Here is a 16,358-nt window from a genome sequence, read left to right as displayed (position 1 = left end):
AAACTCTCGCAAATGCAAGACCTATTGCATTGCAAATGCTTGTTTAAGATGCATGGAGTGGAAAAATATCATTTGTGAAACACAGACAACCAAAATCTGGACCTTACCTTTATCTTTCCCCGCAAATATTTCGACCTGTACCTTTCCCACTATCACGTACTTGCCTCTAAATATGCCAAGACTGGAATTAAAATGGTAAATTAACTCAGTCCAAACATAAGCAGGGAGTGCATTTTCCTGAATTTAGGAACTGACAGATGGCTCGTAATCTCCAGAGCGTAATAAAAACCTACCATGTAATATGAGATAAACTGAATAGAATCTGTGAACTTCCACAAACTTTGCATGACACACTCTTCAAAATGTATACATTTGCTGCACATGATATATAGTTTATTTTGCACTTGAGCTCTTTAGATGCTGTAGCCCTCATTATAAGTGGTCCCTTAATCACCATGATAACGTTGCCAAAGCAGAGTTACTATACAGCGGGATCCTGATAGTTCCCTTAGAAATGAGGAATAACCAGTAAATCAGCAATTCTGGGTCTGCGACCTAATTTCTCCAAAGATTTTCACACAGAGATTTAATCTGCTTTCAGTAGGGAAATCCCTGTGCAAAAATAAAAACATCCGCTGTGTTCCCTTGGATCTGAAAATTCAGATAGGGCTGGTAAAGGATATTCTAGGGTGGAAATTCCCTAAACATTTGTGCACACTCACAAATGAACTTATTGCTGGCATCCACAAACTTTTTCACATACTGGAAATGGTCAGAAATGTATTCCTGGCACGGCAGGAGGGGGACCCTTTCGAGCCTGTGAATGGGAGGGAAACACTACCCAAACTGGTCGGGGTGCAGAGCAAGAGATTTCTCATTGGGTGAAAATATGTTGCCTGTGAATAGGAGGAAAAAACAAATTAACGGATGAATTTGAACTTCAGCAAACATAAAGGGGGATATTTGGTCATATGAAAATAGAATAAACAAACCGATTTGAAGAGTGATTTCCTGAGTTTAGAAGAATAGTCTTGGAAACTTTTGTGAAGTCCTACTAATCAGAAATCTGCACTCATGTAATATTGTAAACCTATGGGTCAAGATTTCAATGTTTAAAAGCTGTTTGCATATTTTTCTGTGTATTTTTGCTGGTACACAAGCCATCTTCTTAAGGATAAAATAATTCCAATGTATATAAAAATTAAATACAACAAAACATATAATACAACAAAGGAGAAGAAAAGAATATATAAGATGAAGTGACTCCGCTTTGAGTGATGCAATCAAGAATCCAACTGACCATGTGCGACTGTGGTGAATAAAAAGAGGCCATGCTTTTATTACATGGAGTGGCTGTGTCCACCAGGGTTGTGTACTCTTGTAATGTTATTAAGCCAGTACAGGCTGATTGATGTTCATGACCAGAAATAACCATTCCACTTAAAAACACAATGAAAAAATCAAAATGTATATCCTGAACTAAAACTAAGGTTGTATTTACTCTTTCCGGAAGGTAATGCGACTACCAAGTGAACAACTTCCTAGGCACTAAAAAAGTGAGCACAGAAGAGGTAATATTTCCAAGAAGATGAAGGCAGCTTGGAGGAAATTGGCAAGGAACTAATTAAACGAAGGAAACCATAACAACATATTACTGAACAACATGTGAGGCCAAGTCCAAGAAGTAACTCACAAACTTGTCTAGTGAAACGAGAAATATGGTCTCAGAGCCTATCTCCTTACAGGAAGGTGATTAACCCATGAAGAAAATCAAGAGACCACAGAAAGCTCATTAAGGGAGCCACTGACCCTGACCTCCCCCAATTGAAAGGATGCAGAGGGGTCCAACTCTTTCAGGCATTCTGATTGATATCCGCACTAACTAGGGATTCGTGTGGTGATACAGGGCCATGGACCTATGTAGTTTGATAAATGTTTTTTTAATCATCTCACAATATTGTAAAGGGTGACAATGTCATAGTTTACAAGTTGTTTTTTTTCTCCACATTACAGCTTGTGCAGCTACAGTTAAGACTCTTCTTGTTATAATATTTATGTTTTTTAGCATTCAGTCATATTTACCCATATGTTTTGCTTCTCTGGTCAGTGTTTATCAACATTCATTTAGCTTTCAGCGAAAAAATGAAGCTGCACCCAGTATATTATTCCACATTTATTTGACCAATACATGTGTACTCATAGTTGAAGACCGGTCAGGTTTCAGCTCTATAAACAGCAATATGTAACACATCAATACACACACAGAAAAACACTAGTATAATAGTACATTGACATATGCAGTTATTTAAGGAAATCCCATCTCTTTGCTGGCTCCCCTTGCTGCCAAACTGTACAGACATTATCCATGCAATCATTATTGACAGCATCAAGAGTCACTCTAAAAATGATCTACTTTCTGTTGTTTTATAGACCTGGAAATACATTGTTTCTTTCTGTGAGTAAGGGTAAAGGAATGCAAAAATTTAAAACTGTCGGGCCTAATTATAATCCAATGGGCCAATGAAATAATTTGGCTAAAAAACAAGAGTAACAATTCCTGGTGCTGCATTCATTTCTTTCTCACCACTTTTTCAAGTTCCTATTTAAAATCAATTTTATTCATATCCAGGGGACATTCTGACCTAGCTACATGTCAATGACCCTCAAGAAGATGTTGCTGCCCCAAAAAGGATGTGAAGACATGGCCAAGTCGCTAACCAACAGCAGCTTAAAGCTCAATGGAACTAAAACAGGAATAGTCCTGTTGGGTTCTAATCCTAAATCCCTACAAAAAACTCCATCCACAACCTCCTAAACTTTTTGGGCCCTGTAATTCTGTGCTAAAAAGCCCCGAAATATTTGAACAATTTTAGATGTTGAAATGAATTTTGAGACCCACGTATGGTTGGCAGCTCATTCCTCATTTTTTAGTCACGAACTTCTGATTTTGCGAAAATAATATATACATTAAATTTACTTATAGGGACTTTGAGCCAGCCTTGTTCATCTATTGGTCTGTTGCTGTGTTAATCACATTTTATTTTCTCCCACTACAGCATACAACATGGCTAACTTCACTGTGAGAGACCGCATTCTGCTCTTGCACAAAAAGATCACCACTACAAATTAGCACCTGAGACTACTATGGCAAAATGTGCTTTGAAAGGCCCAAAATAATTTTGCTTTTAGCCCATGTTTATTTTTTATATTGGGAAGGATCCAGCAGCTCTTCACAAACAAGCATTGAAAATGCAATAGGTCTCGCCTTTGATTAAGTTAAAGCCATTTGCTTTGCTAATGGTATTGTATAGCAAAGCAAATGGCTTTACCTTAATAAAAGGCGAGACCTATTGCATTTTCATTGCTTGTTGTGGTATGTGTCGTTCCTGGGCATGCTCTGTGTTTTATGTGGTTTAGCATCCTAAATTAATAGTAGTAACACAACTGCGAAAGGACGGGCTTACCGACTGGATGAATATGAACGAGTCTCTATTTATTTTAAATCCGTATTGATTCCAAAAGGAGTCTGACTGCCGAGGAATTCAAGTGGGGAAGGCTGTGATCTTCAAACAACCACAAACAGTTGTAGGTAATTTTAGACTCACCTGTGTTTTCTGGAAGGAGCAAACTGATTCCTACAGAAACCCCAACATATTAAAGGTCTGTCGTTGTTTCGTCTATCAGATAAGCACCGAAACCCCAACATATTAAAGGTCTGTCGTCGTTTTGCCTATCAGATAAGCACCGGCTTATTGACCTTAACAGCTGCACAGCGTGTGGATGACGGCGGGAGGGAGGGAAAGCAAAAGCACGCCACGCATGCACATCTCTTGTCCATACGCGTGCACATTTTGACCCCCGTACGCGTGCACATGGAATCTGTATTGATTCCAAAAGGCCCTCGCATGGCGAGAACAGAATCCACATGGAGACTAGCGCCATCGCCAGCATGATGTACCCATCTATACAAAACGGACCCAATGTGAATCTTACATTATTGATGAGCCTTGGAGAAGCTTCATTCATCAATGCCATAGGGCGAAACATGTCAGGCCACACTTCTAGAATCATACATCTCCTGAAAACATGGATGATGAATACGTAATCCTGCTACAATACAAAAATGAGCATTATACTACTCCCACTACAGAAAGCTGCCAGAGGATTCTGGATCCTTAAAAACTTTGCTGCAGCTTGCCACCTATAACCATTTTACATGATGATTACTGTGCATCAAAATAGGTATTTTTCCATTAAATGACCTTCCATAAAGTCTTTAATACGACGATTTTTTACTCCTGAATGGAAAAAAATAACATTTTAAAAATCATATATTGTGAAAGGAATAAAATCTTCTAATTGGTGAAAGTGCCCTTTCCATCTCCTCTTGCACATTACTACAAAATTTTGTTGGAGGGGCGTGTCCACTCCCATCACAACTTGCTTCCAGCCCTGTTTTTTTTCTGAGTAATAGTCCCAAATTTATAGCAATGCTTTTAAACATGTTGTGATGTCCTGCAAAATATAAATGTGACGGAGGACACTACACAGAGAATATGTATGCCACCCAAATCTTCTCCCCAACGCAGGGCATCAGTCTAGAACAGAAGAGCTCGGTGTAGAAGGTCCAGGTGCATGTCAAATTGTAAGGATAAGCAAAGTCTCTGTGCACCAGGTCCATTTATAGTCACTGTTTGTAAAGTAAGGTTAAGGGGATATCCTGAACATACAGGGTAATTCCTGTCCAACCATAACTACATAACGTTTGAGTCAACTGATGTAGCAGACAAGAGTTAATACGTGGCACTCTTGCCCCAATGTATGATGTCAGCACTCCCTTCTGGGATATGCGAGCAGACGGTCAGTCACAGATTAAAATCGACGTCATCGTTTTCACACAGTGTTTTATCCATCCAAGTTCTACACACTGCCAAATTAAAATTGACTAAGAATAACACCTGGCTAGGTATCAATCGGCCGCACATGTCATGAGTATGATTTTCACACTGTCCTGGTTTTTCAATCAACAGTACAGAGCAGGCTGGGACATGTGGTTTCCCGTTTCTCGATTATAAATTGCAATTTATAGTTTCCATTTTGCCTTATAATAACGTTTTTAGTTCCATATAATGGCTGGAAAAACACAGGGCTGGATGAAAGTCACCTTCGTGAAGTGTTGCTTCCAGTACCGCATTTCATGTAATAAGGGAGTTTCGCCTATCAGATAAGCACCGGCTTATTGACCTTAACAGCTGCACAGCGTGTGGATGATGGGGGGAGGGAGAGAAAGCGAAAGCACGTCGCCATGCGCGCGCGTGCACATCGCTTATCCATCATTGTTTCGCCTATCAGATAAGCACCGGCTTATTGACCTTAACAGCTGCACAGCGTGTGGATGACGTGCACATCTCTTGTCCATACGCGTGCACATTTTATCCACCCGTACGCGTGCACATGAAATCCGTGTTGATTCCAAAAGACCCTCACATGGCGAGAGTAGCGCATGCGCGCTGGTAACGCCAGGCGAGACCTAATAAAGATTTACCAAAACCATGCGAAACAAACAGGAATTGACAAAGACAATAGGCTAGCAGCCAACTCACACTCTATGTGCTTTGCAATGCTTTACTTTGATTGAGGCACTTGCAACAAGTCCTCCAGCACATTGAAGAAAGACATCCTAAACATTATTGGCTCATGCCTTAAATCCAAGCTGGAGAGCGCAAACACACTACTAGTTGGTCACACACAATTATCGCCTTTACATAATTCAGCAGTACAACTAGCATTAACTCTCTGTAAATTTGATAGTGTCTCTGCACTTAAATCTGGTTAACTGGCTACTGGTAGAAAAGCAAATTAACATTCGAATGGACATTAAACTGGCTTGTCTGACATGCAAGTGCATCAAAGGAACACCCACAGCCTATCTCTAGAAATAAATTAACACCAACTATCCATCCCCTAACCTTGAATTAAGATATCAACGGCTCACGGTAATTCTGTAGCCTCATCTCTAGCAAGGACTAGATAAATATTTATTCTATATTGGGTCCAAGGATGAAGAACTCTGCCACTGCAAACTTAAAAAAATATATACATTGAGTGTTGTCCTTCAATTCTCATCATGTGGATTTTAGATAAGCATTACTTGGATAGGATATTAATGCATAGGTGGGTTGTAGTATGTACCTTAAAAATAAATAAAATACATTAAAAATTCAATGCACTAAGTAGAACTGCATAAAACTATGTTTGAGTTACAGAACTTGCAGATTGTACCATCATTTTATAGTTTAATATCATTTAATATTTTAAAGCTAAAGCTAAAAAACATTTACAAATGGCACAATAAAGTATGAGTGAACCGTAGAGAAGATGAAAGTAAGGTTTAAATTATCTTGGTTGTCCTTGTCTGCCAGTTATATTTATTTAACAATTAATATCTCATCTAATAACCCAAATACAGAGTTGCAGACTGAGGAGAGTCATTGGTGCTGCGCAGCCTGCTGAGGTCACGAGGGTCCTGGAGTTTGGTATGGTAACTCCGTCTCCCGCGAGTTGCCAATAATCAGCAGTATCAATACCCCTGGGACTGGGTTAACAAAGATTACAATTGACATTCAAAGGTTCCATTGAGAAATTAGGAATTACTGGAGGGACTCAGTAGTTCCTCATCCAATAACTCAAGTAATTCCTAATTTTTCCTGACTTTCTCCCCGAGATTTTCACCCGAGTAAAACCCAAAGGATCTGCAGTGTTCACACGAATCCCAGAATTCTTTTTGTGGCCAGTAACTCCAGCTAGGAGCCCCAATGGAACAAAATGGACACTGGTGGGTATGATGTGTGTGTGATTGCAAGACATTGGTGGAGGCTGACAGCTGCAAGGTTTCAAGGTCAGTGCCAAGAGGACTTTCTAAGTAAGTGACAAAGGATGAGGAGCCAAAGGGGATGATCCTGCAAATTGGAATCTCTGGCTTTAACAATTGTCACTGGTTCACAGTAACAGGCTGAGAGGTTTGGGCCTGGTGCAAAGGTCTGGGCGCGACAAGAGAGTCACAATGTTCGACGCTATAAGGTTAGGTTTTAAGGTAATGCAGATGTCTAACTCATCTGCACAAAGAGATTTGTATGGAATCTGCAGGTCAAGGACCAAGTTCTAATTCCAGTAACATAGCTCATGGGGTTACGTACCAGTGAGAGAGATTAGCACACAATTGGTATAAGAGGGATTCAAATCACAGTAGTATAAATCAGACCTTCTGCAGAGGCAACGGAATTCGTGACCTCGATAAACAGATCAGACACAGTGACAAGAAATACAGTTGATATTTCGGGGTTTCACGTCTCTTCAGCCAGGATAGCTTGATTCCAGTGGCACAGTGAGCCCAGGACTCACATCTGGGCATACCTGGCGCACTTAAGGTGAGAAAGCAAAAGACACACAATTGATGGACGGAATGCAGAACAAATCAAAACATTCACCCCCAGTCAAGAGAGGTCCTGGGCTCACTGTGCCACTGGAATCAAGCTATCCTGGCTGAAGAGGGGTGAAACCCCGAAACCGGTCCTAGGATGCTTGTTTCCGGTCCAGGGAGGACCTGGCTTGGCAGTTCTGGCTGGACTGTTCCCATGAGGCACAGGGTCAAGACTGATTTACATGTGGCCATGTCTAAACTGGGGTGGCATGGTGAGCAAAAGAATGATGGGTTTAACCTAGATCTCTTGACTGGGGGTGAATGTTTTGATTTGTTCTGCATTCCGTCCATCAATTGTGTGTCTTTTGCCTTCTGTAGTAAATCAGCTGCTCACATGCTTAAATAAACTTTGGTAAGAAGTGTAAACAGAAATGTATTCAGACCAGCTGGTGGAGTGTAGTCCTAAAAGTACCCTGTCATGCAGGACCTACTCTGTTTACGGATAACATATACTGCGGGTCTGGTGGCAGACTGACTCTGTACACCCACATCGCATATGTCAGCCTATGGCTTGCATTAGCTAGCTCGCACTGCCTACTAGAAGCTCCTGTTATCGGAGAGATTAGTTTTTGGCAACCTCAGAACACAATAACCTCAGACTCGTGGACACAATATATTACTTTTCAGCCAGTCACTCGTGCTTGTCTGTTTTGCTCTCAGAGAGACACATAGAAGAAACAGTCGGGGCGTTTACAATAAGAATTTATTGTACCGTTGTTCTTCTCATGTAAAATATATGTGCTGCTATAACTGTAACACAGTAGCAGAGATATAGAATCAGCAGTACAGTGAATGCTGAAGTGATGCTTCTCCACACACCTCGCTTTTCTAAAGCTAGGATTGGCGGATGAGCCTTCGCAGTAAGAACAGCCACTCTTTGGAATGCTATGCCTAATCACCTGCGTAAAGCAGAATCGGAATCCACTTTTAGGAAGGCATTGAAAACATGGCTGTTTGACTTGCCCTAGCCTGTCCCTCTTCCACCTATCTGACCATTTAGAGCTGGGACACCGCCGTTGGTGGTAGCCGGGCGCTCTATAAATGCTTGGTATGGTATGGTATAAAAACGAAAAGCACAGTTCTACCATTTTTCAATAGTCATGAACATATACATGAATATAAAATGCATTGATAAAATACAGTGTGTACTCCTAAGATGCCTGACTAGATGTACCTAAGTGTACCTAGCATGTAAGTAGGTGCAAAAGAGCCTAAGCCTAAGAGCCTAATAGTCTAATAGTCTAAGAGCCTAATAGCCAAGAATCCCACTAGGGTTTAGTCGAACCCCCATACATGAATAGTGAGAGTGTGTGACTTCGTCCTGGAATTGAGCTGGACACCCCGCAAGGGATCGTCAGACCACTGTCAGCTGGAGCGATGGCATGCCGGAGCCGCAGCATCTCTGGTCAGTGTGTCGGCCTTGAAGTCTCGGGTCCCTCCTGCTTTCTGATAGCAAGGGGTGCTGTATTTATACAGTCTATGTATGTGTGTTACTTATTGTTCAGTATGAGGATGACGTTGGGGTTTAAACCTTTGTGCTTAGATAGGAGAGGTGAAGTATGCCCCCTGGAGAGTGTCCTCATAAATTATTCATATGTGCTAAGGATGACGTCTTAGCAATATGGATCGGACAAAACCCACCCTCGTCATGAAACTAGGTGAAAGGTTTAGTCCTTAAAAGGCCTCAGTCCTTATAAGGCATTCAGTCCCTAAAAGGCATTCTGTCCTTATTTGGAGTTATGCCTTATAAGGCTCGTTCACATGAAATGAAGGGGAGATGATTTAGGGAGACGATGCAGTCATTTTTTCCAGATTTGCAAACTCAGCCCAAAGGTACCACTGTGCTTTACATGTGCACCAGAATACATTAGATGTTTTTTAGGCACGAGGAGATTATATGCCAGATTTAGAGTTTGGTGGAGAAAGTATTTTGTCGAAACAGCGATGGAGTAACCTCTCCATCAAACTGAAGGTCCGCCACCTCATTTAGTGCTGGGTTTTCTAATTATATGGTTCAGTGGCAAGTTGTCTGGTATAAATGGTGTCCCGGAATATCAGGAACATGTCTTCTTGGACTTACCAGAAGCATCTCTGGGAGGTTGGGGATCCACAGAGAAGTATGAATGTATATGCCTGTACATAGTATTTAGTTCTCACACACTACAGCCTTTCCAACCCTTCTATAGTAATGAATGAGGAACCATGCAGCTGCTGCCTGAGCACACATGATTTTTGGTATTTATCCCTGACTTCACAGAGGTTCAGCAAGTGCTCCTCCTATATTAACAAATATTAGTAAAGCCAGTAGACCTGGTTCTGGCAAGACTGCTATTCTTTTTTATTGCAAGCATATGCCACACAAAAATAACGGAAAAATTAAAATATGCCATCACCTAAAGGTAGCTGCTTGATGTTTGCAATAAAACTTTTACATTTAAAAATAATTCAACAATGATGCTTTTTCACCAGTGATAATTTTTATCTCAGTTGTACAATTCATGTTAATGTTATTTGAGAAGGTGGTTAGAATAAATCACAACTTAACTAAACACTCAAATAGCAAGCAGCTGCAAGGCTACAATATCACAAACACTTTATAAAATACATTTTATGAAGCAGGAACGTCAAAATGAAAACCCTGCATTTGAAATTAATATAAATAATAAACAAAAAAAACATACTTTGATCCAGCTTGCCACTGACCAGAAAGGAACTATTTTAGGTGGATGTAAATGATGTAGTCACTCTAAGTTAAAGGAGCCAATGAGGTAAGTGGGCTGACTCACTGCCCATGCTGTATACTGTGGTGGCTGACGCAAAATGTGAATGCCAATTTAACAGACCAACGGATGGAGACAACTGACCAAAAGCCCCTCCTATATATGCGAAAGCAATAGTCTGGAAATAAAGGTAAATATGTCTCAAAAGCCAGACCTAAAAAACAAGCACACTGCACTGTTGGGGTATTTGGCACTCTGAAAGCTCACATCATGCATTTTCATACTTGTTTCCTCAAACAGTACTATACGTTCCTGACTGTACAGCCTAAACATCAGTTTATACACACAGGGCAAGTTTAGCTTTGTTAACATGGTGGTAATCATATGTTAAAAGATAACATGGTATCTTGTAAGCACCTCCTATTACTTTCTTCCGTCAGGCAACACTATATTTATTGGGTTCCTGTAGCAACTTGATAAAGTCATGTTTTTCAACAGACAAATAATATGGTAATTACATGTTTTTGCACTCATTTGTATACCTCACTTTCTCTAAAGCAGTGTGCTTTGTTGAAGTTTTTTTCTGATGGTGCCTGAATTTCTAATAACTCATTGCAGGTAAAATATCATGTCTGCGTGTATGAAACCTGGTTCTTTCAGTCTCCAAGGAATTGTATCTGCCATGTGCAACAAGGAAAAGAGGAAACAGAAAGCAGGAACTATAGGGTCATTATCCTTTTAGGGAGCAGGAAACACAACAAAAAACTAATTGTGCACAGGAAGTGCCTCTCTAAATATAGGGTCGGGCAGTGAAAGGTCTGGCCATTGTCTCGCCTGTTTGGTAAGTGTCAGGGTTTGAAAACGAGTCCCCACCAGGTTTGGTGAGTGTGATATGTCATTCACAAAAGAAATTTTATATAACCTTGCGCAATATCTTATTACACCAGGCTCCCCAAAACAATAAGAGGTCTGTTCTAGTGACCTTATCTATGGGCTATGACAGATTACATTTCCTATTTCTATAAAATGTACGCAAAATAACAACACAGACGCCTCTGTGTATTTTATACAAATGGACGTCTTCAAAACATAGAACTGACATTAATCAGTAAGATATAAGGTCTATATGGTACAAGCCCATATGCACGACACCTGAATCTGTGTACTATTTTTCCTCACTTGGGATTTTTTTCAGTGTGTCCCTCAAATCCATCAGCAGTAGTTAGTTAATATCTTAATGAAAATGAATGATGCATCAGATAGCTTTATGTGTCTTTGGTTTCAGTTATGCTTGCATCGAATAGATGTCCTATAGTAAATGCTATGTTTGAAAAAAAATTAAACTGCTTGTCGTAATATACTTGGTTACATTTAGATTAGGATTCCAAAACCTGTGCAACTATTTCCTCCTCTATGCTCTGGTATAGTGACTTGTCGGATGCGGTTTCACTGCCAGATCACCAGGGGGCTGTAGCACTTTGTTCCTTTGACATCACAGGCTTTTTAAATTGTGTTGAAACAGGTTTCTGTGGGTCAGACTCCATGTTAAGCACACACTCCCACAGATCATTATTAATATCCCCATAACATGGACCAGGAGCATCAGTCACTGTCTGATAATGCAGAGAAAGTTTGTAAAATAATGTAAACTCAGGAGGAAAAAATCTTATGATTGTTCAACTCGTCCAAACTTGCTCTTGCTTTAAGCCCTTTCATTGACATTTGTGATTTCTTTTTTTAAAAAATCAACAATAGGTGAATATGTTTTGCTAAATGTTGTCGAACTGGTCTCAGTGAAGCACGGAAAGAAATATCTTTGTGAGCAAGTCTCTATTGTTCTCACTGTCTCTGGAACAAGCTCATGTCTGTCTGTGGCTGGAATCCAGGGTCCTATGTCCTGCAACAAACATCTATTCAGTAGCCTTGCTTACCCCAGGTGAGCACTGAATAGACTTTTAAAGTAACAATGATGGTATATTATAATTAAGGCTCCTTGTTTTCCGTTTTTACTGATTTTTACAGATAAATATAGACAGAAACCATTTATTTTCTTGCCTATATTTATTTTTAAATGTGGATAAAAACGGAAACGGAGTGTTTTTGGAGTGATTCTAAATACACTTTGCCATGACTGGCAGGCCAATAACTGTATGGATTGATAGGTTAGGGGGTTAAAAAAAAGTATTTTAGTAAAGAGGCTTAAACAGCAGTAGCTATGCTCAAGGCTGATACTGAAATCTGGATATTTTCATATAAGTGCATTGATTTATCTTCTGCCGGTGTGTATATCACTGAAACCTGGCAAGCATTCAAACATGACTGCATATTTATTGGTTAAATAAATGTGGAAATATACCAGTTTCAGCTTTATTTTTTCATAAAACCCATAATAAATATGGATAAATACAGATAAAGAAGACAAAAAATAAATATGGATAAATACAGATGGAAATGTCCCAAAAATAAATACCAGAAAACCGGGAGCCCTATTTATAATATGACCCAGAGTGCCATAAAAAGCAACTTATTATTGTGTAATGGGAACAGTGGGTGGCTCAGTGAGCCAGTGATGTGTGTCATGAGCCCAGCCGTTTTAGAGGAGTTTGAAGAGGTTCTCCTTCTAAAACAATTTAGACATTTCATAGCACATTTTTCACATACATTGGCTATAAATCCACAGGTGTCAAATGGAGAACTAATGAAATATTAAAAACAAAAGTGGGATAATATCAAACAAGCTTTATGTATATAGGTAATGAAAGTCCTCCATACAAGGTATAACATAACAATAGCAGCAGTAGGTGCCCTCTGGGACCAAGGATTCAAATCTGGAATAAGTCGCCCAACTAAAAATAAATGCTCTCACCAGTATGAATGCTTGTATTTCAGGATAGTCATTTTGTCTGAAACATCAGCTTGCGGCTCACAGAAATAACAGGCATCTGATCATGAAATATTAAGAAAAATAATTTCGGATACATAAGCTCCATCCCTGGAAACAAAGCTTAACGGTGTCATGGAAAATAAATTTGTGACCCAAAATACCACAATTACATTTTTAGAAACCACATTTTGGTCCCCAAACACCAACTTATCATTTTCACAAAGCAGTCAAATACACTACAGTCCACAGGGATGCATTTTGCCTTCCTATTACCATCAAGCAGATGGCCAGGATATTCACCACTACTGCGCCAGGGATAGTTGTTATTAACCCCTTCGATGCTGCGCAGATTCCGCCGCTGTGCTGGCGGAATCTTGCGCGGGCGGGGTCATGACGGAATGGTTCCGTCATGAGCACAGCTCAACCGTGGGTCATGACGGAACCATTCCGTCATGAGCACCGAAGGGGTTAAGTCAAAAATGGGCATAATATGTTATGAATGGCCACTGTTATGCCAGACATAGCCAGCATTTGCAGTAAATGTCAATAGTACATAGTACATCATTGATGATCTTCTATTATGTATGAAAACCCAACATGTCACCAAGATTGCCACAAACGTGTCATTGATGGGTCACTATTATGCAGGGATAGTCAGCACATCTCCTGTACTGGCCACAAACTTGTCGCTGATGGACCACAATTCTTTCGAGGGTAGCCGGCTTGTCATCGATTATGCACACAAATATTTTACTGATGGGCCACTATTTAGACGGGCAGCACAGGATGTCACCAAGAACGCAGACAATCATTATGTCAGGAATGGTCAACATGGTGCTATAAATATCCACTATATGTCAATTAAAGACTACCAGTAAGTCAGGAATAACCAGTATGTCACCAAGAAGGCCCACAATAGGCCATGATTTCCCCTATTAGACAAGGGTGAGCACGCTGACCTTCTACCAGATCAAAACACACATAAATGCACATATGCACTCAGACAGGATCACTCAAATGCTCACTCACAACATTTACATGGATATATATGCACAAATGCCTCAACACAAATTCACCCTCACACTCACTCAGCGACATTCAAATCTCAGCGCCGGCATGCCTTCCTAATACTTATCTCTTGGTTAATGGCAGTGGTCTCAGCAGGACGGCTACATCACCTCCATGACTTTGCGGTTGTATGGTGTTTCCACCACTTTGCAAAAGCTTCCGAGTGGTAGAGGTGGCAGAAAGAGGAAGCAGTGGAGCCCAGCACTGGCCTAGCCATGTGGATGGAGCTAAGCCACCCCAGGGCTCGGGGGACGGAGAGCAGCTAGCTTCAGCTTCTCACCTCCTGAGCCAGTAGGAGGCTGAGCGCTTCCAGCAATTGGCTGGCAGAAGACAGTATCAGCTCTATTAGTATAATCTGTATAAACAATGCCAAGAGACAAATAAGAAGGTTTCAACTAGACTTGAGACCATAGTCATGGGGGCATTAATAAAATCACTTACAAAAGAAAGGCTAGGCAAACATTAAAATCCTCCCTTCTCCGGGGCTGTAGATCAATTTTAAATTGTAACCATTCTATGATGATAATGACAGTCGCTGATTTTCCCAACAAGAGCTCATGATATGGCTGTTTAGTTTATAAGATCATTGTTCAGTCAGTGCTGGTTATGTCCACATTCAATTCAGAGTTCAATTTTGGTGTACATTGGGAGAGCACCTTCAGAACGTGGCTATTTTTCCATCGCCCAAACAATATCAAAAATGCTATTTTAAGGAAAGAAGGTGATAAGCAGGATGGCACCATGACCAGCCCTGAGTCTTAAACTTTTTAAATTATGCGTAAGGCAAGTTGTAGAAACTCTGGATGGCAAAGATACTGATTTGGAGAACACTTGCACATATGTGATAAGTTAAATCTCTAAGCTTGATCAGAAAGTAAGAAAGAATGTTGTGTGGGATAACAACTGAGGTTGAATGCAGCCAAGATCGAATTATGCTTTAAGGGGATTGAAAGATTTGGGTTTGTATAGGATGACAGATGATGTTTTGAAGCCCAATGAATGGGAGAAGGTGCGTGGTGTGTACACGAACCGTACACATAACAATGTTGGTAGAGCACTGGCGAGGGGTCCAGGATGACATCACTGCAATCACCTGCACCATATTACTATACATACCCACTGCCAGAGAAATACGTTGGGTTCTGGAGGTTACATCTCTTTAAGGAAGAAGGCTAATTGTGCCCGATAGGAACAAATCTTCAGAGTGCCAATACTGCATTCTTCGTAGTGCAGGTCGCCACAAAAGCCACATGGATGTACACAAGTATAAAATAGCTTAATTGTTTATGGTGGGGAATTAATAGTGCTCAAGTGCAAAATGTACAAAATTAAAGAGCATTTAAGCATACCTCTCTATCCGACTTTTCACCTACGTCCGTGAGTTTTGTCACAAATGGATAATTACACCACAGGCATCTTTTACTCAGGCATAGTTAGTTGATTGTGGCTACCAACCAATGAAAGGTGAGTGAACAAATGGGATTAATCCAGCCTCACATATATGTATAATTTGACAAGGAGTATAAAAATAGGCTGATACCAAGAAATGGCTCCAATATTGATTAGGTTACATACAATATTTAATTACCAATAGCAGTGGGTTTTGTAAATATGGCAAGCTTCTAACAGCTATAATCCAATGTATCAGCCTGTTATATATAGCAAGTAATTGCTTAATTATTAATTTAGCTGAAACAAACTGTCCAAAGCAGACCTACTAAAGTGAAGAATTCCTTAAACTGCATGTTGAATGAAGAGACAATAACGATTCTAAATAGGCACACACTTCAGGGTTCATGGATGAGAGGGACTTGACAGCTATTTAAACCGTAAGAAAAAAAATTGAGTGCAAGAGGGAAGTAGCTATCTTTTTATTATTATAATCAGAAAAAGATTACAAAATATGAGAGGAGTGGATTATAAACAATACTAGAAAATATGCTTATTCTGAACAAGTGGCAAATGCTTACAGCTGCCTCCGAATGAAAATGATTACAAAAGAAAAGGTGCAAGAGTTAAAAAAAAAAGCTCAGCACAGCCACAGAGGACTGGCAGCACTGAGAGAACGAATCTAAATATGTAACTCACAGAGAGTCAGTGAGACAGGAGCAGGCAGAGGCATGTGGACTTAAAGGGCTTAAATATCCATATTTTCTGTCAAATGTAATATTTCCAAATGTCATTGTGAAATCTGATTAAACAAATG

The 16,358-nt window shown here is 40.1% G+C and overlaps 1 protein-coding gene across 1 annotated transcript in view; it reads right to left on the bottom strand.

Moving 5' to 3' along the window:
* Positions 1–16,358, bottom strand: part of EFCC1 (EF-hand and coiled-coil domain containing 1) — a 249,513-nt gene that overhangs the window by 213,030 nt on the left and 20,125 nt on the right. The gene's annotated exons all lie outside the window — the stretch shown is intronic.

Source organism: Triturus cristatus, chromosome 9 (assembly GCF_964204655.1).
Source record: "Triturus cristatus chromosome 9, aTriCri1.1, whole genome shotgun sequence".
Classification (NCBI taxonomy): Eukaryota; Metazoa; Chordata; class Amphibia; order Caudata; family Salamandridae; genus Triturus; species Triturus cristatus.
This window is presented reverse-complemented; position numbering and strand designations above follow the sequence as displayed.